The 25,343-nt window shown below is 42.9% G+C and overlaps 1 protein-coding gene across 1 annotated transcript in view; it reads right to left on the bottom strand.

The window, feature by feature from the left end:
* The window catches only part of VWC2L (von Willebrand factor C domain containing 2 like), a 148,645-nt gene that overhangs the window by 55,262 nt on the left and 68,040 nt on the right, over positions 1 to 25,343 (bottom strand). The window lies entirely within an intron of this gene.

Genomic DNA, 25,343 nt, shown 5'->3' with positions numbered 1-25,343 from the left:
TCTTCCGAGCTTTCTGCAAGGTTTTACCCAAAGACTGAGTGACTTCTTGCTCTAGGGGTGCTGAAGATGATACTATTGCATTGGATAGAGAGTTCTGTTCTTTAATTGTAAATATTTCCCAAACTTGGTCCTTTATTCGATGGAAAAGAGGTAAATATGGCTCAATAGGACCATCATTAGCAACCTTTGTGTGGCACTGAGTAGCTCTCCTGTACGGTGAATATTGAATGAATGAATGACCAAATGAATGAATGGGTGAGTGAATGAATGAATGACAGATCTGTCTCGACATCACACTGAACTCTAGTCCACTCATAGCCTACTTCTGAGGAGCATCAAGAGTGAGGATCTCGGCCACAGTGAGATTGCTCACATGTGATTCTCACCCTGCAGATGAAATATCAGGTGATGAAGACCTTCTTCCCTCTGATACTGGCCGAATAGAAAGATGAACCATATCTTATAATCTTCAGAAACATTACTCAGGACTGTTATTTTTGGCATCTTAGGCATCATTTAATAATCACTTCTCAAACACATTAGCCTGGCTTGCATACTGTTGGGTGTCCCTGATTGGGAAGGCTGATTGAATTTCAAGACGAAGGAAGCAGAGCTTGAAGGTCAGGTTAAAGGTCTAGCGTATGTAATGATGGGGCAGTCACTGCTCATTCTCCTTGACCTTAAAGGAATCACTAGTCTGACCGAAATGACATTCATTTCTAAAACGAAGCTACCAATACTGAGACAGTTCTAAGACTCCTCTTGTCTGTAGCTGTGCAATGATGTTTTGTATGACTGATCTTAATGACCAAGGGGCAGGATTCTTTTTTCAGTGGAGTTTTGCTGCCTTTACCCACTCATTATAGTTGGATTATGACTATGGTAGATTCTATAAGCATTCAATCTTGAAAATCACCAGAGTTTCAGTGGCTTCTGTAGGGAGTCAGTCTTGAAAATCAGTGATGCTTCGAGAGGAACGTCCCAGCTCATATTTCACGTAGACACTGCAGTTTATGTGATTATTTTACTTCTATCTATAATTCACCGTGCCAGCCTTAATACATAAAGTCATAAGTGATGAGGTTTCCAGTTACATTCACATTATACATTCTTCTTGTGGTCTATCGCTGTTGTACAGGGAAACTACTCCTTTTGACGGCTCTTAGATTTGCAGTGCTTGGATGTTGGATTTCATATATCTCCTTTTGAATTTTTTATTTTGACCCGATAGCATGGTCTTTGGTTTGCAGCACCAATCCTTTTATTCGTCAGCAGACACCTGTCACGTGTACAAAACGCAGATAGATGATTCTTATCACACCACAGTAGCAGGGGCACCGTGAAGGTAGGCCAAGCACAGCAAACAAAAGACCTGCTGACCTATTTCTGCTTGAGCAGGCAGTAGTACAGTTGCTTCCCAGCTAATTGGTTAGGCATAGAGGCCAGAGGTATGTAATTTTCTATTGCTGCATAACAAATCACCAGTGATATAGATGCTTACAAGCACACACATGTATGAAATCACAGTTCTGTGGACTAGACATCTGTCACACTGGGCTAAAATCAAAGTGTCAGCAGGACTGCGTCTCTTTCTGGAGACTCCAGGGAGAATTCATTTCTTTGCCTTTTCTGCCTTGTAGAGAGGCCCCCTGAATCCTTTGGCTCCTGGCCCCTTCCTCCACTTCAAAGCCAGCAAGATTTCATCTCTGTGACTACAGCTGGGAAAGGTTCTCTGCTTTTAAGGACTGATGTATTCACCTGAATAGTCTGGGATATTCACCCCATCCCAACATCGGTGACCTTAATTACATTTGTGAACTGCTGTTTGCCATGCAAGGAAACTTATTCATAGGTTCTGGGGATTAGGATGTGGACATCTTCAGAGGAGCCATTATTCTGCCTGCTACAGGGTCAAGGTGCAGAGCTATTCTGGGAGTCATTCATTTAGTCAGCGATGATCTGTTAGGCAATGAGAATGTGCCAGGCAGTACACCCTGTGGGTCCACTGTTAATTGCTCATGATGTGATGCTAGCTGAGGAGAAGAGTTACAATGTGTCTACAAGGGTCTATACAGGTCCCAACGGAGATTAACCTCTCCTTCCATGTCTTTTATTACACTAAGCAGTGTTCCCAGAACCATGGGAAGGAACACTAGGAGTAAGTTAATTTACTAAGGTCTTCATTTATTTGTTTATTTATTTATTTTTACAATCTTCACCTGAGGACATGGTTTTTATCTTTATTGACTTTAGAGAGAGGACAGGAGAGAGAGAAAAACATCGATGTGAGAAGGAAACACCAATCAGTTGCCTCCTGTACCTGCCCCAATTGGGGATCAAACCCACAACCTAGGTATGTGCCCTGAGCAGGAATTGAACCCACAGCTGTGTGGCGTACGGGAAAATGCTCCATCCAGCTGACCCACCTGGCCAGGGCAAGGTCTCCTTTTAAATAGAGCAAAAAATTGAAGGATAGGATGTGGAGGTAAAACGGGAAATAATGTAGTTTTCTTCGGAGACTTTCTAGAGCTAAGAGACTGCAGCTCCAGAAAGGAATTACATAACATGCGAATGAATTAAATACTTAATTCATAACACCTAAAGTGTATTATAATTCTAAAATTTCAGCAGAGCCACAGAGAACTCAGAAGCACAAACATAGCTGATCATCACAATCTCTGATAGTCAATCTACTTATATCTGGTTCCCATGAATGAGTTAGTAGGATTCAAAAGTACCACATGGCTTTCTGATTTTGAAAAGAGACAAAATAAAATTATAATGAAGCTTGGGATGTAACAGAGATTTAATTAAAAAGTAAGGCCCATTAGAGTTGTACATACTTTATAATCCTCTGGTTACATGGGGGATCTCATTTTAATAGTCCATAGTTACATAAGAAATAAAGTGCATTTTGCTGACAGTTTTATTTTAAAAAGATAACAGCCAGCTTCCCTTTCAATATGGCCATCTGATCACATGCATTGGTTTACTTTCTTTCAAGAGGCGATCCTTAAATTGATCATAAAGTGATTGATTTAAAAATGTATGAATCGACACTCAAGAAGAGAATCAGAGGGGAGCCATCATCAGTAGAAATTTCAAGATTTGGAAAAATGAGCTCTAAAGTGGAACAGAGAAAGCTGTTGCTGAAATGATGCAATAAGCGGTTATTGCCAAGCAGAGAGTCACTATGACCTACAGGACCCCAAAGCAGTTCAGCCCTCTGGTACACCCGGTAAAGTAGTGGGGACAGTGAGGGAGTGGATTCCAATGGGCTGTCTTCAAAGCAGTGTATCCCCCTTCTCGCCCTCCTCCCCCATCCACATCAGCAGCAACCAGGAGTTAGGAAGTTTACCTCCCATGCAACTGCAATAGCAACAGTAAACATTTTTTTTTAACTAGTAAAATTTTTCTTTAAAGAAATAGAAAAAAGCACCCCACCATCTTAGGGGGTGAAGGGGCAGTGTTTTAGGAACGAGAGGCTGACAGATAGGAGTGGTATTAGTGCTGAAGAGAAAATAGTCAGGTTCGATTAAGTAGGACCCTTCTGACAAAATGGACACGTTATCAGCACTGATTGAGTATGAATGGGCAAAGATCGAACACGCTTTAGGAAATGTGTGGTCTTCATTGAGGGGCAAGCAGTTTATTTGGGGGATAATCTCTAGAAGTGCTAGTAGGGAAGGGAGACTAGGCAGGGAAGGAGGCCAGTACAAGCCCCTGCACAAACGGGGCTCGGGCTCACCGAGGAACTGGGGGGCACTGTGTGAACATTGCCACAGACTGATTCAAACAGGAGGCAGGGATCCTGGGAGATGATATTCACAGAAAATGAAACAGGAGGAAGGGAGGGAGGAAGGAAAGAAAGAAAGGAAGGGAAGAAGAAAGAAAGAAAAATCATTGAGAAAATAGTACTCTTTCAGGGAACAGGTTAGAACTTCCAAAATAAATTTATATTAAACTCTCAAGTAAAGTTGAGGGAAAAAATACATATTCCTCAGTAAAAAACCAAACAAACAGTATATTAGATAAAAAGTAAAATCAGAAAACTTGAAGGATATCTTGAAAGTTAAAAAGGATTATTCGTTTAGCCCTGGCCAGTTTGGCTCAGTGGTTGGAGCGTTGGCCTGCGGACCAGAGTCCCGGGTTCGGTTCCCGCTAGGGGCAGGTACCAAAAAAAAAAAAAAAAGAATTACAAGTTTTTTAAAAAAATTTGTGGAAGTATTAGAAGAAAAATCCAAGAGTTTTATGAGAAAAAGGAAACAGGAAGCTTTATAATAAAACAAACATATATTAGTTATGTAGAAAAGGGAATGTGATTATAGTGAACTACCTGGTTTAGTAAAAAGAAAAAAAATATATATTGTTAGTTATAATGTTACTCTATGTATACATAGTTACATCATCTAGAATCGTTCTATGAACAGTTTGATTGACAGACTGCATATAATACCAACTATGAGTGTGTACAAGTGCCGATGGCAGTTATGGGAAATAGGAAGGTAGGTGTGAAAGAAAAGGGGAGAAACACTAACATCTATCTCCCAAACTGGGGAATTCAGCGGTCATTCCCATAGCTTTGGAATAAGATATAAGTTACTATAGTATTCAACACAGTAGTTATAACTGAAGCTCTTATATTAAACATATAAGAGTGCTTGAAATAATATATGTTAAGATTTTGCTTAGATTATATTACAGGTGTGACAATAGCTGCAAATTCTCTGCGACTCGCTCACCAGACCGAAGCAGGGTACATGCCCTCTAGGGGACATTTGAGCCCACTCCAGGCTGTGGCTGTGTCTCCAGGGAGGTTCACTGGCAGTGTGTTATCAAACTCACCAGTTATAGATGGCGTTTTACTTAACTTTAAGAGCCAATATTTTTGGCAGAATCACATCAATGGATAAGAGAGAGAACGATTATTTTAGAATGCCAACATGAAACATTGGCACAAACTCTGAACTTCAGTCCAGGATTAGAAATCAGAGGTACAAGGTCAAAGACCTGGTTTCATCTCTGGCTTACCAAGAGACATGGGAAACTCCACTAATTTTGCTCTAATACATTTCTCCATTTCTCTGATCAGAAAACATTATCCGTGTTTATAAAAATGAAGGTCCAATATAGTAACATATATGAAAATGGTTACCAATCTTTATTTCTGTGTTCATCAATTAATAATTAGAGGATTTTCACATTGTTTAGCACAGAATTAAGGACTACAATAAAGTTCAAATTGAAATTAAACTCTGTTTGAATATGTTAGGTAGCTACCGGCATTTGTCTTTTTAGATTTTTTAGAGACTGCCTCAAAAATGTTAAAATATCTGTGGTATGATGATAGTCATTAAGGTTTTCCCATACACAGATTAAATTTATAAATATTTTCAGTTGCATTGAATTATGGCAGAAGTCTAAATTTAAAAATATACTTCTGCTAAAATACTGATTCTTTCAAAGAAACATATTGATCTCGACCTTGTTTTATAATGTCGGTTTTAGATTTTGTAATAATAAAATAGCACATTTTCTTATAGAGTATTTTATAAAAATTAGAGGCAAAAATTTCTAGTAATTTCAACTACTCAGTTATAACTTGTTAATATTTTAATGTATTTCTATTCTTCTCTCTACATACTTAGATATAATTATTAAAAATTTTTGGGTAATATAGTTTTATACTTTGTTTCCATAAAACATTGTATCATAAGTCTTTCTTCGTGTCGTTGTATATTCTTCAAAAATATTTTATTAGCATAATATTCAATTAAATGGATAATCAATATATTTTAAACTGTATTGTTGTGGCATTTAGATCATTTGTAAATAATATAATTTTTTAATATTTGATTTCTATTTTTTCGCCCAAGTAAAGATCATTTTATATTATTTTAAGTGCAAGGATAAAGTTTATATATGTCTGTGGAAAATAGCCTCTGAAAGACTAAAGATTTCCATGAGGTAATATTTTCCAAGTTTGTTTTTTTTTAAATAAACTCTCCTTTATAAGACCTTGTGATTGTGGTTAGAATTAATCAGATGTATAACATTTCCATATATATTATTAAGCAATGGAGTCAGATAGTTAGGTATGAAAATATGTTTATCTTCTTCCTGGCCCTCCTTGCCATCCCCCACCCCACACCCATTATCTGTAAGAAATTTGGAAATTTAAAAGATCTCCTAAATCTAATGTCATACCCTATAGATATGATCATTTAAAATAATCTTACTGGGATATGGGTCTATAGGAACATTCTTTGTTCCTTTCTCTGCTCTCCATCCCCCAATTCTTAGGCTTTGCCTTCTTTCTTCTGTTTTTCTCTCAGTGATTGGGAATGACATTGAATTTCATACAGTGACAGAACATGATCCACAAAAAAGGATAATTTTATGACACAATTTTCTCATTGACACTTCCCATTGTAACTCACAATGCCAATTAATTTCTTAATTCATTAGCAATGTAACAGAAGAAAAGACTTTGAAAACACTGTGCTTTGTGTAGATGTCTTTTAATTATGGCTAATTAAATACTGTGGAAGGACCTGATTATACCTTTGAGTATTTCTTAGTCTGAAAGAAAGGAAAGAAAAACAAAACAAAACAAAAAAAAAACACCAAGCCTTGTAGTCATGAATACATTGAATAAAAGCTGGATTAAACTTTTTATATAAAAACAAAAACTGACAAAAAAGGAACAAATTATAGAGCAGCGCCGGGAGAGTATTGAATACATATGTGCTCAGATGCTCCATGGAGGCTTATGTACCACTGTTTGTTTTGGTTATTAGGCAGAATCTCAAGTAAACCCAGGCAGAAGTCACACTGCTTCTGAAAAATGAAGAGCAGAGCCAGTGGGCAAACAGTTTCAGGGCAAACTGATGTAATACTCCCTGAAGTTAGGAACGGATTCTTCCAGATGGCCACTGTGCATATGGCTGGGGCCACTGCAGTAGCCAAAATAGAAAACGAGAACATGATTCTTTCCAATTAAATCAACACCGTCCTTGAGAAAAGAAATTGCACAGAACATGTCCAAGGGGGTGGGGGGCAGACAAGAAATAGCATTCAAGTTCATCAAGACATCTTTAATTTAACTAATTATGATCTCTTCTGCAGTGTTCGGACCAGTCAAATTTATTTTGGGATTTTAAGCAAGCCAGGCATTGAGCTAAATGATGTGCTGGAAATTCACAGCTCAGAATTGGACTTGTCTATCCTCTTTCATTCTGGAACATTGGGTGAATGACTTAATCTCTCTCCGATTGTCTCCTCCTGTGCAAAATGGGAATCACATCCCCAGGCTGCCCAATACGCTTGTTGGGAAGATAAAATAATGAATGTTATGGGGCACTTTGCAATCATGAAACACTGAATTGTAGTTCCCAGAACTTGGAGTGAATAACCAATAACTCCAATTCATGCTGAGAACACATCATGGGTCCCTCCTAGGGAAGATGTCACTATTTATAATGGGGTGAGATTTCTAGTTCTGTTCAGGCCCTGCCCCCTGAACAAATTCTTTGGTAGCTATACAATTCATCTTAATTAAAGAATAATTTACTGGCCTGTGTATGATCAGCTTGGCCGGAAGCTGACTTTTGCTGGGTAAGCTGGCTGAACTTAATCAATTTTAACTCCCCTGAGCATCTGATACACAGTGCTACTGTTACATACCTTCTCACAAATGAGCGATCAGAGGGAGACCTAAAATACATCTATGTGGAGAACAGTCCATTCATGCAGAGGGTGCACGGGTCCCAGGTAGCTAGTTTGAACATCAGTCCTTCCAAACCAACTACCTCTTCTTTTCTCTTTGCCTTGCAGATCCTGATTCCACTCTTCTCTTGGGGAAACAAAAGCATCTGAAGCAATTTAAAATTAACACAAAAGAACCTTTCTAATTTCTCATTTTGAAATGTGAATTTTGTTTGTTTGTTTAGTATTTCAATGATCTACCCAACTGGTTCCATTTGTACCCAGACCCAGCCACAATGTGTGTGATGCATGGAAATCTGCACCGTTTTAAAGATGAACCTGCTATATCTTGTTTGCCAGTGGACAGGGTAAGTGGTTTCCTTGTAGTCAAATCGTGCTCCTCCCTGCAGGACCATGTACACAGGTAGGGGGATTTCCAGGGAGCACAAGTGTGCAGCTGCTCACGGAGCCAACAGCTTCCTACTCACCACATACATGCAGCAGGAACAAATCATTAGCGCAGAAAAGGTATAACAAAAGCAGCATACTCTTCCCTTATTCGTCCCATCCCTCAACGCTGCTCCTTAGAGGCAAAACTTTCATTATTTCTGATTTCACTTCTGATTTTGCTTCTCTAATTCAGTCTGTAGTAGAATTACCTAAATTGCTCATAAGAATGCAAATTCCTGAGATTTATTGCAGCCTTGCTTAACACTGCTATTGTGGCTGGGAATCCATTAAAAAAAAAAAAAAAAAAGAAAGAAAGCACAGGGAAGTCTGATGCCTTCTACATTTTGAGGACAGTCAGCCTAAGAAAGCTTGGGCCACGTGGTGGCTTTCACGAGCTCTAGGCCTTTACCTTTGTGGGTCTCTGCCTCCATAAAAAACATTTTAAAGTATACTTGACTGCTGCGTTGGCATACAGATGAATATATTAATGTTATGTATTAAATTCTTTTCGTCAACTTCAGTTCTTCTGAATGGGAGAAAAAATAAATAAAATACTGTCGCGAGGCCCATACAACTGCTGGGGGCTTTGGGCGCTGGGCATCCAGCTTCTCTCACAGCCCAGAATGAATTGAGGACCAGTCAGCCTCGATAACTGCTAATCTAGTTTTCTGAAAGTTCAGAGCCTAAACACATCACATCTTCGACATACCATCATATCAACATGGACTGGAGTTCAGAGGACACGGCTGGCTGGGAGCTGGATGCCGAGACGCGGAGACAGACCAACGGCTTCCCACTGACTGCCGAACACTAGCAAATGCAAAAGCGGGGAAATAGCGGGTCTCATATTTGCCCTCATCTTTACCACGCCGTTTACATGAAACACTAGCAAATGCCTGTGACAACGGCATACAGACGCGTGTCTATGAAACATCAGCCTATAGGAATACCAGCTCCTCGGGCTCAGAGGCTAGAGTCTGGCCATTGGGAACAGGAGAATGGGAGGAAGGAGAAATCGGAGATGAGGAACACAGTGCAGATGCGAAGGAAGTTTATAACATGAAGCAGGAACAGCACGTGTAAGAACGTCTAGGAGGAAGCAAGCAGGAAAGACCACTTGGTGATACGCAGACAGAGGGGCCTGCAGCCGCTAGAAAGCCATACAGACCACTATGATCACTAAGAAACGAGGTATCGTTTCAGAGTTGGAAAAAAGCAACTAACAGCAAACAATGCTGGAAAATGGTTATTACTCTGAATATTTACACTTACACTTGCTATTTACGAAGGACTTGCATAATAATGGCTAATATTTATTGAGAACTTGCCAATATTTCAAGTTCATTAATGCACACTGAAGCTGGGACTAGATAAGAAGGAAACAGCATGAAAAATACTGCAGAAGAAGAAATATTAGTATTTAATGGCTTTGGTTATTGACTGTTCTGTAACAATTACTCCAAAACTTAGCCGTTTAAACAACCACAATTTTGCCTGGCTGGTGTGGCTCAGTGGTTGAGCGTCGACCCATGCACCAAGAGGTCGCCAGTTTGGTTCCCGGTCAGGGCACGTGCCCAGGTTGTGGGCCAAATCTCCAGTGGAGGGCATGCAGGAGGCGGCCAATCGATGTTCTCTCTTATTAATGTTTCTATCTCTCTCTCTCTCCCCCTTTCCTCTCTCTCTAAAATCAATTTGAAAAAATTTAAAAAACAAAACAACCATGATTTTATTTGCTCCAACCTTGCCATCTAGGCGGATTTGCTGGTGGCCACTCCTGTGACTAAAATTTAGTAGGGAGCTGGGCTTTGCTGGAACCCTGAGACTGGGGGACTTCTCTGTCTCTTTCTGTAATCTCAGGACCCCTCTGTCCCTAAGTGGCCTTTCCATGTGGCCTTTCTGGCAGGGTAGCTGGCTCACAGGTCTCAAGGGAGCAATGGAAGTGACCTTTTCAAGGCTTAGGCTTAGGCTTAGGGCTGATGCATTCATTCAGTTCCAGCAGATTCTAGGGAGAGGGTAGAGAATGGGTATGAATTCTGAGACGTATGATTCCTTGGGGCCAGCAGTGTGCCGGAGATCATACTCCTTTCCCACACCTCAGGTTTCTTTCCTGATGGAGGTGACAGTGGGTGAAATACTCTTTGATTGGGCAGAGGGAGTGGCTCATCCGATTGTTAAATCCGTGAAAAATAACAGCATGTGTGACTCTTGGGAGTGAGGTGTGTGTGTGGTTTTTTTTTTTTTGTAGGAGAAGTTTAGCATTGCTGGTGGAAAAGTCAGTATTATTTGGGGGTTCAGTGTTAGCTACTGGCTAATCAGCCTGGAACTATGCCCTACAACTTGGTCTCTATGAGTAACCAAAATGATATTTGGCTTCCATCTGCTACTGTGTTATTTTATTTCCCAATTCAAGGAAGAGAGATGCTATTTATAGGTTCCCTTCGGGATTACAACAGCCTGAGTAGATTACAAATAAAGAGGTATGTGCAGGGACTGAAAGAAAAGAGATAAAGAGTAAGTGATAAATACATGTACTGGGGTAGGTGTTATATAACCAGGGAGGACAAATAATTGACAGAGTAATAGGCTCATATTTGGCTACAGAATAGAGCTTCTATATCCCCTCTTGTAACTGAAGCCATGATTTCTTGGGTTTAGTCGTCTACTGAGATTGATTCTCTCCTTCTTTCTTGTAAATCTCTGATCTTGTTGAGGACTGCAATGTATTCGAGTAAAAATGTATTTCCTAATCTTCCCTGTAGAAAAAGGGGCCATATGACCCAACTGACTAACAATAGGCAAATAGAAGCTGTTAGGTGAGATTTGTGGGGAGGTTCCTCAGGAGCCGGCAGCGAGAACAGGGACCTGGAGGACAGATTTGGATACAAGGTGCTCATTTTCCCTTCGTTCCTACCTGGAATGCAGACCAACTGCTGAGAGCTGCAGTGGCCATGTTGTGACCACGAGGTAAACTTGAAGGGGAAACCCATGCGCTAAGAAAGGAGAAGCAACAAAGATAGGAAGCTGGAACCTTGACTTTATGAGAGAGTCCCTGCCCCAGCCTTCCATTCTCTGCTTCCTGATCTACTGTCATGAAGAAAATACCTATTCTGTTTAAGCTCCTGTTCTTTTATATTTCTTACTTTGCAGTTGAACATAGTTCCCAATGGACCATTTTAGTAGAGCAGACAAATATAGGCATGTCCTTGATCCTTTTTCCAAGAAAGATGATGATATTTGGTGAAATAGTTATTCAAAGTCATACTGGGGGATTTCTTCATATGTGCCTAGGTTAGAGATTTCTTATGTAAGACACACTCTTCCACCTGAGCTTTAGTGCTTGGCTCTGCTTGCTGTGCTCTTCTGCTGAATATTCACGGGCACACGCCTTCCCTCCCCTCGAGTGTCTGCTCAAGTGTCTACAGCTCAGAAGGCCTTCCCCAGTCATCCTGCACGTAATAATAAGCCCCCGTCACTCTCCATGACCGAACTCCGTTTACTCCCTGCTCTTGCCCTTTTTACCTTGTTCTTGTGCATCGTGGTCTCCTTGGTGCTTGGGAGCTCACAGCAGTCTTTCCCTCGGTAGTTGCTCAATGCATATTTGTTAAGAAATGAGTTATTAAGTAAATAAAAGCAAAACCAGTGCATGTTTGATCCTGAAAGATGTCTGAGGAAACTGCCAACGAATCAATGTATGGATGGAGAAGCACGACTCGTGGCTCATTTCAGGCTGAGAGCTTCAAACACAGTGTTAAACTTCAGAGTCATCTCGTCTCCGTTAAGTCTATGTCTGCTACCGTTGTTCACTGTAACAGGTTGTGTTTAAGCTAGAAGCCAATTCCTCAAAGTTAGCTGACTTCTCCTTTCACTTTTATCTGATAGAAGTAGAACGGTGAGCTGTGAGCCTTGAAAGGCACGTGGAAGCATTCGTAAACCACATTTGTGTGGGCCTGGCCAGAGTCCCTAGTTTTTCTTGGGCTGATATACTCTACACCTCCTTAATAATAAAATAAACATGAAGCAACGTTTACATTCATGAAAGATACATCTACCACTGGAATTTGTTGTGTGTCATACACACACATGCACACACCCCAAAACTAGTTGCAGCTATATATGTAATGTACATATATCAACATGTGCACACGATATATGATTGGTGCATATATATACAGGGGTGAGCAAAAGTAGATTTACCATTGTAATACAAATAAATAATAATTAATAAATAATACAATAATATACTGGTTCACATACCACTGTAAACCTACTTTGCCTATCCCTGTATATACACACACATGCGCGCGCACACACACACACACACCCACCCCGATTTGTTTTTCAATATCAGGAACATATTGAACCATTCACCTACTAATGTTTATGTTATAGTATTCATATAGCTCACCTCCAAACTTTAATAAAATCTGCTTGTGTTTCAGGATAGCTAAGCAGACATGTTAAGAAAATAAATATTGCAGATTCAAATAGTTCTAGGGATCAGCCTTGAGGGGATCCCTGCTTTCATCCGTAGATAGGAAGTTCTGGAAATGAGGGTCTTTGATAACAGGCTCCTGATGCGCCACAGTATGTGGGGGAACCATGTGATTTCTTTTTCTTTCTTTCTTTCTTTCTTTTTATCCTCACCGGAGGACACTTTTTGCATTTATCTTCGGATAGAGTGGGAAGGAGAGAGGGAGGAAGAGAGAGAGAGAAACACTGACGTGAGAGAGGCACATCGACTGGCTGCCACCCACACAACCCCAACTGGGGCCGGGGACAAACTGCAGCCGAGGTTCGCGCCCTTAGCGGGAACCGAACCCGGGACTCTCCGGTCTGCGGGCCGACGCCCTGACCGCTGAGCCAAACCGGCCGGCGTGATTTGTTTCCTTACAGTGGCGCACGCGGGGGCAGAGACGCCAGGGGTGCACAGTGGCTGCTGGGAAGCAGCTGCCCAGAGCTTGCCTTTCCCAGCACTTCGCAGGCATCGAGGTTGAGTCTCAAGTTCTTGCAGAAGGACACGGCAGAAGTGACGGAAGCCACCTTCAGGCCAGGCCCAGAAGCATAGCCCAGGTGATCCTCCACCCTCCTGTGCGTGGTTGACTGGCTGGAGTTCTACGTGCAGGGTGACCGTGGGGACCGTGTTTGGAGAAGGCAGAACCCCTGTCCGGCCCAGTCGGGTAATGACTGTCTGCAGGAGAGCGCTCTCCCCGCCTCCCTACGGGGGAAGCCCCCGAGATCCCTCCCCGCAGTGTGACTGCACCCCGTGGCCTCAGCCCCCGCACATGCGCGGCCGCTTTCCCGAGGTCACCGAGTTGCTGTCATCACAGAAAGCAGGCTGAGCAGAGCGGCTCTGAAACTCCAGACTGTGGGGAGAAGGTCGTGTATGAATACAAAGCTCCAGGCCTCCTCCCAGGTTCTGATCTGTTAGATCTGGGACGGGGCCCAGAAATAGGCACTTTCATCACCGCTCTGGGTGATTTAGATGCACAATGAAAGGAATATTGTGATAAAGTGAGTGGATTTGCAGAAATGGCAACTTGGAACCTGGGATTGGAAGTGGACAGCAGGTTGCATCCTGGGCCAAAGCGTGAGCTGGAGGAAGTAGAAGTCAGTCAGTAAGCGGGGAAATGGTTAGAGAAAAGATCCATGCTGCAGCAATGAGTACTCATCCTCGGACCCAGCCATATTTCAAGGGGGATAAAGGCTTGCATATTGGGTTGCAAAAGTGGGGTGAAGACATGGAAAAAAGAAGCAGTTGACATTCAAAGAGCCAGGAGAAGAGAGTTTCAGTGTAAACATTTGCAAACCGAAGCCCCTTTAAACTGGTATAATTCAATTAAAATAGACCCCGTACGGGAAGTGATGGTTTTGATGACATGTGATAACACCACTGCTACCAACACCCCTCTGCCTATCACAGAAGCACAACATGTGAAAAGGCAAAAGCTCAAAATGAATGTTTTTTCCCTCCTTTTCCAATAATCAAATAAAAATGACACAGGCCCACTTCCAAAGACTATTCTTGGATTGGATCTTTTCCAACGCTCTAAATTTAACCAGCTGGGATTCTATAAGTACCAGCCTATTCAACCTTCTGAAAGGTAGAATTTTCTTTTTGATGGGAAATCTACATTTCACCTTAATGTGGACCAGACCATCTTTTCCCCTCAAAGAAATAGGGTTCTTTTGGTTTTGCATGATGAGCACAATGAAAAGAAACATTGTAGCAAGGAGTGGAAGGACCAGAATATACAAATCAACACATGTAAATACTAAGGACCACCAAAAACGGACCTCTGTTCCTGGTGACCACAGGTCCCATCCTAAGTACTGTCGGTGTTGTCACTACCCAGTTTTCATTGAGAACCAAGTATCTGGTGAGAAGAGGATCCGAAAGAAGTGAACTTTTAGACCAAGTGGTAGATAAAATTATAACGGTGTTTAAATGAAAACCTCACTTAATGATGGATGATTTGGTCAGTCAGAAACAGCTCTGGGCAATAGTGTACAGCTACACAGGACTTCCCGTGCGTCCCCTGGGACACCAGCTATGCTAGTTCAAAAGCTCTTTGCTCTGCGGCCGTGAAGTCAACCCCCACCGTGAACAAAGCATAGTGGTGAACATGTTCTTAGAAACAGCAAGTCATTTAGGGTCCTCAGTGCTCCGAGAGCCTGTGCTCTTGCAGATGGACCGGTCCGGAGACCTGAGCACAGCCGGTGCTTGTAAAATACTACAGTGCAACGCACGGGTGCCACCTCTGTGAGGAGGTGCCTGATGCCTGAGTCATGTTAAAACCAGGTCACAGGGGGGAAGAGGCTTCCTGTGTTGGTGACTCTTCTTCTGCAACTTTCTTGTAAAAAAAATGTGATAATCAATTCACCAAGTATCTGATCTGACTCGTTGGTGTTTGTGAAGTATTATTTCTTGCAGTTTCCACATTTTGAAGCCGGTATGAGGATTTCAGCAGGAGGTCATGCCGCTTTCCAAGCTGATAGCCCTTATGTGTGAAATGATATAATTTGAGTGTTATGTGTGAGGTGCTTGTGTTCCCTTAGGGAAAACGGTCACAGCGTTTTCAAGGTTACCAAACCTTTGACCAAGGTCAGTTGCTCAACACTCACAATAGCTTCACGCAGTCAATGGTGGAAGCATACTGGTCGAATGTATTGGTCTCGTTTGCAGGCGAGGAAGCTGAAACCAAGCGAGAGCAAGCAATCTGCGGAGACAGGGCCCCACAAATGAGTGGGGCCCTGCAGTCAGCTGAGGAAAACTGATGTTGGAAAGGGACCTCCGATTTATTACCTTAGCAACTCACAGGAAAACAAAATCTTTCAAATGAAGAAATGTTTGTTGAGACGCTACTCTGGCATTTCAGGTGAGACAAAGATCAGAAAACGTGATCCCTGCCACCAAGAAGCTGATGGCTCTCTAAGGGGGACAAGCACGACTTAGGGAGCAGGCAGCGTCACGGCGGCTCAGCCACGGAGGTCGTGTGGGAGAGAGGACAGTGAGGGGACAGTGAGTGATGCGGAAGGGGGCTGGCTCAGCAGCCTTCGGGATTTGATTTCTGCAGCTTTTGTTGACTTGACAGAGGCATGACCAAGACTCTTCCTTGACCAGCTTTAGTCAGGCTCCTGTGAACTGTCTTGCCAACTAGGCCTTGACGTTTGGACTTTTGTGTCCGTCTTGGCAGAGCCCAAATTCAGCCCAGTTTTGCTAAGGCAGTGCAGCGAGAATCCCCCACCACTGATGGCCAGTCATCCTCTGTATCTGATTACATTCCTCATCCCCCAACACCCCAGGTGATATTTGATCATTTGGGTCTGCCTTCAGCAAAAATCCTATTAATCCTGTGGGCCCCAAATCCCTGGATAGTGATTGTCCGTTCCCTGAAAGCCCCGCCCCTTGGCTGGAAATCCGCACTTGGCCATGTGGTACTCAGATCTGAGGCCAGTTCTACACTGGGCCTTTCTCCCCCTTATTTTATCAGTTCCTGAATAAAATCTATTCTTATCCTCTGGTTTCTCTTTAACAAAGTATTAACAATGTTTTCTGATCCAGACAAACAAATGTCAGATTAATGGGAAACAGCGTAAAACACAACAAAAACCATTAAATTCGCCATCACCATTAAGGTGTGAAATACTTAATTGTCTATGAAAACTCTAGATGAATCAGACCACGTTGAAAGCACCCGCTACAGACTGCGAGGTGTTGGGAAGGGAGTTCAGACACAGTCAGAGGCGTTCGATGTCTCAGAACCGTCCTGGGTGTGAACTTGAGAGGACAATGAGAGCGGCGGTGTATGGGTAACTGTTCCAGAAAATCTTTCTACTTGAAGTGTGCCCTTGAAAGGAAATGCAAGAAGAAAACACCCAAGACACCAAATTAGAAACTTAAAAAAAAAGTACCCAGTGCTATAAAAAAAGCACATAGTTGTATAACGTTTCAAGGATGAATTTTAAGCACATTCAAGTCTTGAGGCAGCAACATCTGCCTAATTCTGAGACCTTGATTTCTGATTTGACTCGAAGCACCTCTGAGAGGAAGGGGTAAGCAAAGCTGATCGGAAGAGACTGAGGGTCAAAGGTGAGCTGAGAGACTTCCCTCCACAACGGAGGGGACCGTCACCAACGGCAGAGGCCCTGAAGAGAAGGAAGGTCAAATTCATTCTTGATCCTCAACTGAGAAACTCTTTGGTACCATGTAGAGTAGGGTTTCATTGCTTGGTTTGTTGCCAAAAAATTTGGGCAAAAATGTTTGTGTCTTAAGATATTCTAATAGCCTGGTGCTCACTCCACCGGGGGAAGCAGTTTGTTTTGCTAAAAGAAAAAAAAAAAAAAAATTCTAAGTCAGAATAATTAAGAAGTATTTTATTTCAGGTCTCTGAGAATGAATTAGAATATTTTATTACACCTAGGACCAGATAAGCAGTTTACAGGATTCCCTGTTCATATGGGAATGAGGTTAGGCTGAATTAGACTACTGTGGTCTCAGCATGTATGACGAGGACTTGGAAGGAGCAGTCAGCATAAAATATAATAACTAGAGCAAAGCAGAGTGCACCTCTCCACTGATTTCCTTTGAACTTCAGAAAATTGGGAAGAAAACTATAGAATTTGGCTGTATGTTAGTTCTTTGGTTTACTAGGAGATGGGGGCATTAGACCGATTCATGATGCAGACAGAATGAAAGAAATGACCGATACGTGGTGGGTGAATAGGATAAGCAGTAACCTCACCCCAGAAACATTTACAGGTAGAGTATTAGATGAATGTCATTTGTTTGTTTGTCTGCCCAGCATCTCCTTGGTCAGCAACCTCTTTGTCATCTCCGTGACAGTCCTACCGGGCCTTTGAGGTCCAGGGGACCCTCCCACACCCCGCCTCTAGCAGTGAGATGGACAGGTGAGGCAGTCCTGACCTCAGAATACTCTGATTGCTGGTTTCAGAGGTGGACACGTGGCTAAAGCGGAAGCAAGCAGATCCTCCTTGGCAATGTCGCCAGAGCTCTTAGAAGGACAGTCCCCGTTCACTGAGGTTGCTGGGTAGGTAGAGTATAAAGCGGCCAGTGCTGGCTTCACCGCCACCATCGACGAGGGCGGGAAGCGTGGCTGAGAACGAAGGGACTAGATCGGTACACGTGCCGAAGCGCGGAAAGGCGAAGAGACTGGCTTCTCGAGGCATTTCTGGGCCTGTGAGCCCAGCCGTGTGTACACCCGCTCTTAGATTTTTCAGTTACAGGTGAAATAGTTTTCCTTTGGATTTTGTTAACACGGGGTTTGGCTTCCTTATTTGCACGAAGATGCCTGCCTAACCAAATGCTAATATATGAGTTAATAGGAATAGTACTTTTGGAACTAATCACTTAACCTTACCTCTCAGAAGCCATCCAGTTCTTCCTTGAGATAGTCTTCTGAGATGGGAAGGTGTTGGTGTAGGTTTTCTTGGTGAGGGACAGTGTCATCTAACCTACGTCCTTGTAATTCCAGGAAGGTTAACAGATACACATAGGCAGGTGTATCCACAACAGGAGCACGTTATGATCAATCTTGGTATTGTTCTGAATCATTTGTCTCCCTCTCCTGTAAAGCAGTTCTGTCTCCTTGACCAGTTAGCCCAGGGTTGGCCAGGCGACTTGCTCTGGCCAGTGGAACGGGAGTGGGAGTGATGAGCCCCCCGTGTGAACAGAACCTGTGAGAGCCTTCCTGTTGTCAGCGCTGGTTGGTCTGCGTGTCTCGCGCATCCAGGGCTCCGTGGGGTCACACTGTTGATGCGGTAGGCCTTTGGATGCACCGTTGTTCTAAGCTGACAGTTCCTCAGCTGCTTTTCCCTCTTCTGCCAAGAAAAGGGCAGGGACCAGGCAGGGACTGCTCCTCAGCCTAGACTCCAGAATGAAGAACTTAGGAGAAGCAGAGTTATAGTCAACTCACACCCAACAGGGAATGTCAACAAGGAGTGACAGCCCACTGTACGCTCCCGAGCTTGGGGGTTTGTTCGTTACACTGGCAAAACCAAATGAACGCGGACTCATTGATGCGGTAGGCAGAGCGAAACTAAACGTAAGAAAACATGATTGTTGACAGTTAACAATTCATAGTAGCAACGGATGTCTTCTTTAAGTTAGTGGTTCCCCTGCTGCATTTATAATATTCAGTTTGCCAAAAAAATAATTTGCACACGATAAAGGAACACATCCATTGCAAAGTCCTCCCCGGTCCTGGACGCAATGTAACTCCATTTCCATCCCTGGTTATCCTCCCTGGGCGCCGGTTGCTTTGTGTGTCTTGCACATGGGGGACTCTGTGGGGTCACACTGTTGATGTGGTAGATCGTTTGCTACATTGTTGCTCTAAGCTGGCCGCTCCTCAGCCACTCTGCCAACAGATGTCACACAGAGGCCACTTGTCACAGCATCACCTCCTTTGTAACAGCCTTTTGTGGTCATGTTGATGGACTGTGGAGTTCTTTGAACAACTGTTCCCTATTGTCCCACATCGCCCTCTGAGCGCTGTGCATCCCTGATGCAGCCCCCGCCTCTGGGGAGAGTCGCACATGCCCTCTCGTTTCCAAGGCTTTGTGCTGCTTAGTGGGTCGCCACACGGCACATTGTGTACCCCAGAACTGCGCACGGAACATCGCTCTTTGACTTCTCCCCTCTTTGATTTGTTCATCATGTGCAATTTTCTGGCATCCACTGTCATCATGCTTACCTTTATCTCTCTGATAGTCCCCACAGTACTGGAAGCTGTGCTATTTTACCCTTTATTTATATCTTTGTCCAAACAAAGATGTGTCAAATGGAAACACAATAATGTCCTCGTCAGTTGCCAGATTCCTACAAATGTTAGCTATTGTCAGGTTGGAACGCAGGAGGAACAAGGGGAGAAGAAAGCTTATTATGTGCCTATTCTTGGGCTAGAAACTGCAATGCATCGAAAGTAGACATTTCCCCTATTTCCTGTACGTGACAATGAAGGTTAAGTAACACGACCAAGGTGCCAAAAGTGAGCGAGCTGGGGTTTGATTATTTCCAACTGGCACGGACGTTCCTTTCTGTTTCCTCTGTTTCTTAGAAGTAAGTGAGAAAGTTCTCAGGGCGTGAAGGGAAACCGTGATTTGGGGAAACTTATTTAAGTTTCCTAGTTAATGACAGAGTCGAGAAAAATGTACGCCAAGGTTTTCATGATATCCTATGACTCTAAAGCGGCTGCCCCAAGGCCAGTTACTTTCCTGCAGAACAGCAGAAAGGTTTCTTCTTCTACCAAGTGTTTGTCCCTGGATTTATTCTGTCCTCGGCGGTTCTCTGATGGAAAAGGTGTCTTTTCTTCAGCCCAAGTTTAACCTGTTACTTGTACTGTGCATCCTAAATATCTCTACTGAGTCAGAACAAAATCCCAACAGTGTCCCTTTCATTGTCTACATATTTAACTTTTCTCTCCGTGTTGTATCTTTCCCTCCACAGATAACACACTCAGAACTCTTCCAATAAAAAAAGACGTCCCCCCCGTAATCCACAGCCATACAACTTACCCTGTCTTTGTAGCCTAGCTTTTTTTTTCTTTAAATGGATGGAAAATTCAGATAACATAAAATTCATCATTTTAACCATCTTGAAGTATACAGTTCAGTGTCTTTTAGGGTATTCTTAAGCTTGTGAAACCATCGTCATAATCTAATTGCAGAACAGTTTCTTAAAAACATTTTTTTTTTTTTCTGTATTGATTTTAGAGAGGAAGGGAGAGGGAGAGAGAGAAACATCGATGAGAGGGAACATTGATTGTCTGCCTTCTGCATGTCCCCACTAGGGATTTGACCCACGATCTGGGCATGTGGCCTGATCAGGAATCGAACCAACAACCTCTTGGTGCAAGGGTCGACGCTCAACCACTGAGCCACACCGGCTGGGCTAATTGCAGAACATTTCATGACTCCCCCCCCCCACACACACACAAACTCCATACCTATTAAACAGTCCCTCTCCATTCCCCCTTCCCCAGCACCTGGCACTCTCTAGTCAGCCTTTTGTTCCTGTGGATTTACCTATTCTGGAAATTTCATCGACATGGAATCATACAATCTGTGGTCTTTTGTGTTTGACTTCTTTCACTTAGCATGTTTCCAAGATTCATCTTTGTTGTAGCAATAAAGTAATTTTTTAAAGCTTGTGTTCTCTTGCCCAGGCCCAGTGGTTCAGTTGGTTAGAGCGCTGTCCCCATGCGCCAGGGTTGCGAGTTCAGTCCCCGGTCAGGGCACATACAAGAAGCAACCAATGAATGCATGAGTGAGTGGAACAACAAATCAGTGTTTCTCTCTCTCTCAAATCAACTTAAAAAATTAAAAAAAAAGGTTCATTTCTGATTTTCATTGTTTAAAAAAATATAACAATAAAACTTGGGTCTCTCTTTGATTGTGCCCCTTGTCCTCATCCCCTCTGTCCATCTTTGACTTGCCCTGTGTGCAACAGCCCTGTCCTTCCTAAGCCTGTCCCTACCTGGACATCACAGGCACCTGAGGTTCTTCTTTTGTAAACCTCTTTGCAGGCTTCTCTCTCTCTACCTGGTATGTACTTAGATATTTTCTCGGGTTCCAGCTGGGGCACATTTTCCATTATACTGTAGTCTCTCTTTGCATATTTACCTCTTTCCAAGGCTTCAGCTGTCAGACGTATCCCAGTCAATTTTCATAGTTGTTACTCGTTGGATTGTCCTGCTCACTCTCTACCTCCCCCCTCCCCCATCTCTGGGACTTGATCTCCTCCCTCTCCTAGCCACGTGGTTTGTGGCTCCTGGAGGCCTGACTCCTGTGCCGTGATTCTGCCAATTAACTGGTCAGGGGATAGGCATATGACCTGCACTGGGACAATTAGAAACCTGTCCTAGAAATTTATGACTGGAACAACAACAAAAAAAGATGTAGTCTTTTTTCACAGGTCTACCTACAGTACATGAGACTGATAGCTATCGGAGGTCATATTTTACCATGTGGTCTGAGAAACCAAGGAGAAGAGATGATATAGGTAGAGTGATCCCTTAAAGCTTTGGTCTCAGTCTGTTCCTGGAGCTTGGCTGCGTCCCTGCCCTTGGGATCCAACTGATACATTCCTCAATATATCATCCGCTTTCAATTTGCCTTTGAAAACTTCACTCAGCTATTTGTGGCAGAGCCTGGCTGGATAATGGCTATGTCTTCTCTTCCTCAGACACACAACTAAACTGTTCCCGGCCTCCTCTCGGAATCCCAGTCCCTTTGTATTCAACAACTAGTTCTTGTTAAAAAAGTATGACTGAAGGTGATATATTAGTTTTGGGTTTGGGTTCTTAGAAATAAGTATGCTTTCTTCAGTTTCTCCTTCCTCCATATAGTGCTGGATGGACACTGCCAAGGTGACCTTGAAGGCACATGTTCAATATGTAAGACCCTAAATGATTGTATGGAGCAGCTCACCGTCCATCCCAATACCAGTGGACCAAGAAATAAACTTTTATGCTGTTAAGCCCCTGAGATTTTGGAGGTTGAGCTATAAAAGTTATAACTAGATTACTTACCCTGATTAATGTGTTGCCTCACAGACAGATCAAGTTCAACATGCCCAAAACACTTATAAACTTCCCTTTCTCTCCATTGCCCCTTGTCATCGGGACTGGCTCTAAGTTGGGAAAAACCCAGATTGTCCTGTGTTTCTCCTTTACTCCCACATGACTGTCATATTCCCAACACTTCTGACACCAGGTATGTGGGGGTTTCCCCCCACCGACAATCCTCTGTGACATCAGCTGGTGTCCTACTATGTAGCTCAGTTCTTCACTATCTACCGGAGATGGTGTCAGATGGCACAGGTTAAGGGATCAGTCTCACAAGACTGTCCCCTTCCACTCCAGAGGCCAGTCACAAGTCTAGGTGGTTATCTGTGCATCTGCCTGATCAGCCATGAACCTGAGGTTCCCAGGACCCTCTGCTTGGGTTCAATGAACTTGCTAGAGAAGCTCCCAGAACTCGGGGAAAACTGGCTTACATTTCCAGTTGATTAGCAAATATAATAAAAGAGACAGATGCAAAGCCAAACGAAGAGATAGACAGGGCGAGGTCTGGGAAGGTCCAAACATAAGAGCATCAGTCCTCGTGGGCTTGGGCTGCATCCCCCTCCCATTCTGTGGGTGTGTTTGCTAACCTGGAAGCTCCTTGAACACCATGTTATTGGGATTTATGGGGGCTTTCTTACACAGACATGGTCAATTATTAACTCAATTTTTATCCCTCCTTCCACTCTAGAGAAATGGGAGCAGAAGCTGAAAATCCCAAGCTTCTAATCCTTGCCTGGTCTCTCTGGGTCCAGCCCCTTCTGGGAGTCCACCCAAGTCACCTGAGAACATGAGCTGTTCCTAGTGCTATCTCTTAGGGACTGACAACAGTTTTAGGAGCTCTGTGTCACTAACTGGAGGCAGATGCAAATCTATATACACACACATCATCTAACAGGTTCTAAAGTCCATTAAGCCAGAAATCTCAGCATCCATCCTTGATGACTACTTCTTGTTCTGTAATTTCCAGTAATAGCTGGTCAGCAACTACCATTAATATGACATATTTGAAATCTCTCCACTCAGAACTGGCGATGCCCACTCTGGCCCTTGGCATCTCTCGCTGGGTTACCACAGTAGCTTTGCAGCGGATCAAGTCATTCCTTCCTCTTCTGCTCTAGTAAGCATGTAAAACACATATTTATGTTTTATTTCTCTTCTTAAAATCTTTGAATGACTTCTTTACTCCTGTCTGAATAAAGCCTATGAAATTCCCTTTGCCGGCCACTGTCTTACCTCCCCTGTACTATTTAGCTGGAATTATTATTTTTAGTTGATATAGTTATGGGCAAAGGTAATTAGATGAGGGAGAGGGCATTGAAACAACAGCAGCCCTCTAATTAATGTGTAGCAGCTAATAAAGTAGCCTAGTGCTCCAACTCTGTCCAACAGGGTTTCTCTATATTGGTTTGGGACCTATCAACCCAATCAGATCCCCTATCCTAGGATGTTAGAATGTGAGGCACATGAGAAAAGTAAATAGTAAGAGCATCACAGGAAATAGACTCACAATGGAGTCTATCAAGTGAAGGAATAGCAAAAGCTGTGAAGTTATAGAAACTACAGCCTGCAGAATCCATTGGGTATAGAGAAGAAGAAAGAATTGATGGAGAAGAAGATGTAGATTCAGTCATAGTAGAATCAAAAGCCAAGAAAAGTGAAGTGTTAGGTGTGGTGAATCCCTGGAGTAAGAGTAACAGATACCCATTTCAGAGATCAGTTTTGCTGAAGTAACTGAAATAGCAATACACCTAGAGCTGTCGTAGGCTGACCCACCTTCATCTTTTCCAGCGAGACCTGACAGTTTAGGCTATGAGACATTTTCTGTGTTTCTTCACTCTCCTAATGTAATAAAGCCCCATCACATGAATTAAACTGAATATTGCAGCTTTTTTGCTTGTAACCCAAAGACACCATCTACAAGGCATCATGACTTGACCCGTTTGCTTCCTATCCTGGCAGCCACTTCCACCAGATGCGTTAACCATGCAGCCTGTGAGTCAGTGTTTCCGAATGCACTGTGCTCAGGTTTCCAATATGGCTTCTTGTTTCATGGAAGGCCCTTTGGTCCCTGCCCGATTCTGCTCATTCTTCACAGCATAACTCTGTTTCCAACCTCTCGGATGCCTTATCTGGTACCTTACTTTTCTCCAGCATCTTTTGGATTGTATGTCTCTGCTGTGTTCCAATGTTTTATTGTAATTTATCACACTTTGTGATAATTATCTCTTCTTACAGGCTTGCAAGTCTCCTAAGGGCAGCACTATGTCCTGCTCACGATCGCGTGCCCAGCAGCTGGGCAGAGCCTGACACATGGTGTTTGCTAACGAATGGATCAAATACCTTCAGTTCTCAAGCCAGTGCTTGCGATTAGTAGTGAATATAAAAGTAAGATGGCTAAATTGATTAGTTTGCTTGAGCAGCTGAAACAAAATGTCACAGACTAAATGGCTTAAACAACAGGCATTTATTTTCTCATAATCCTGGAGTCCGGAAGTCTGACATCAAGGTAATGGTAGAGTTGGTTTCTTCCCCTTGACTTGTAGATGGTAGTCTTCTCTTTGGGTCCTTACGGGGTCTTCCCTCCGCATGCGTGTGTCCTAATCTCTTCTCATGAGGACACAGATCATATTGGACTAGTCTACCCTAAATACCTCTACTTATTTAAAGAGCTTATCTTCAAATGCAGTCACATTCTAAGGTACAGGGGGTTACGATTTCAACCCATGAGGCAGTTTAGCCCATCACACTAAATGACAAATTTGGTAAATTGTTTCCTTGGAAGTTCTGAGTTCCGCTTTAAGATAAAGTACAAAAAACATTAAAAGTAAAGTAAAGGCAACTTAAAACAGACCCTGAGATTACACAGAAGTTATAAGTGACAATGTGGGAAAAAATAAATGAAAAACAAAGGCCAAACCTGGACATTCACATGCAAAAAATGAATTTAGACACAGATCTTATATCCTTCATAAAAATTAATTCAGAATGGATCATAGACCTACATTTCAAATGCAAAACTATAAATTTCCTAGAAGGTTGTACAGGAGCAAACCTTGATGACCTTGGGTATGGTGTAGGCTTTTTAGATAGAAAACCAAAGAC

Source organism: Molossus molossus, unplaced genomic scaffold (genome assembly GCF_014108415.1).
Source record: "Molossus molossus isolate mMolMol1 unplaced genomic scaffold, mMolMol1.p scaffold_m16_p_11, whole genome shotgun sequence".
Taxonomy (NCBI): domain Eukaryota; kingdom Metazoa; phylum Chordata; class Mammalia; order Chiroptera; family Molossidae; genus Molossus; species Molossus molossus.
Note: the sequence above shows the minus strand (reverse complement) of the source record. Positions and strands in the feature narration are given on the sequence as shown.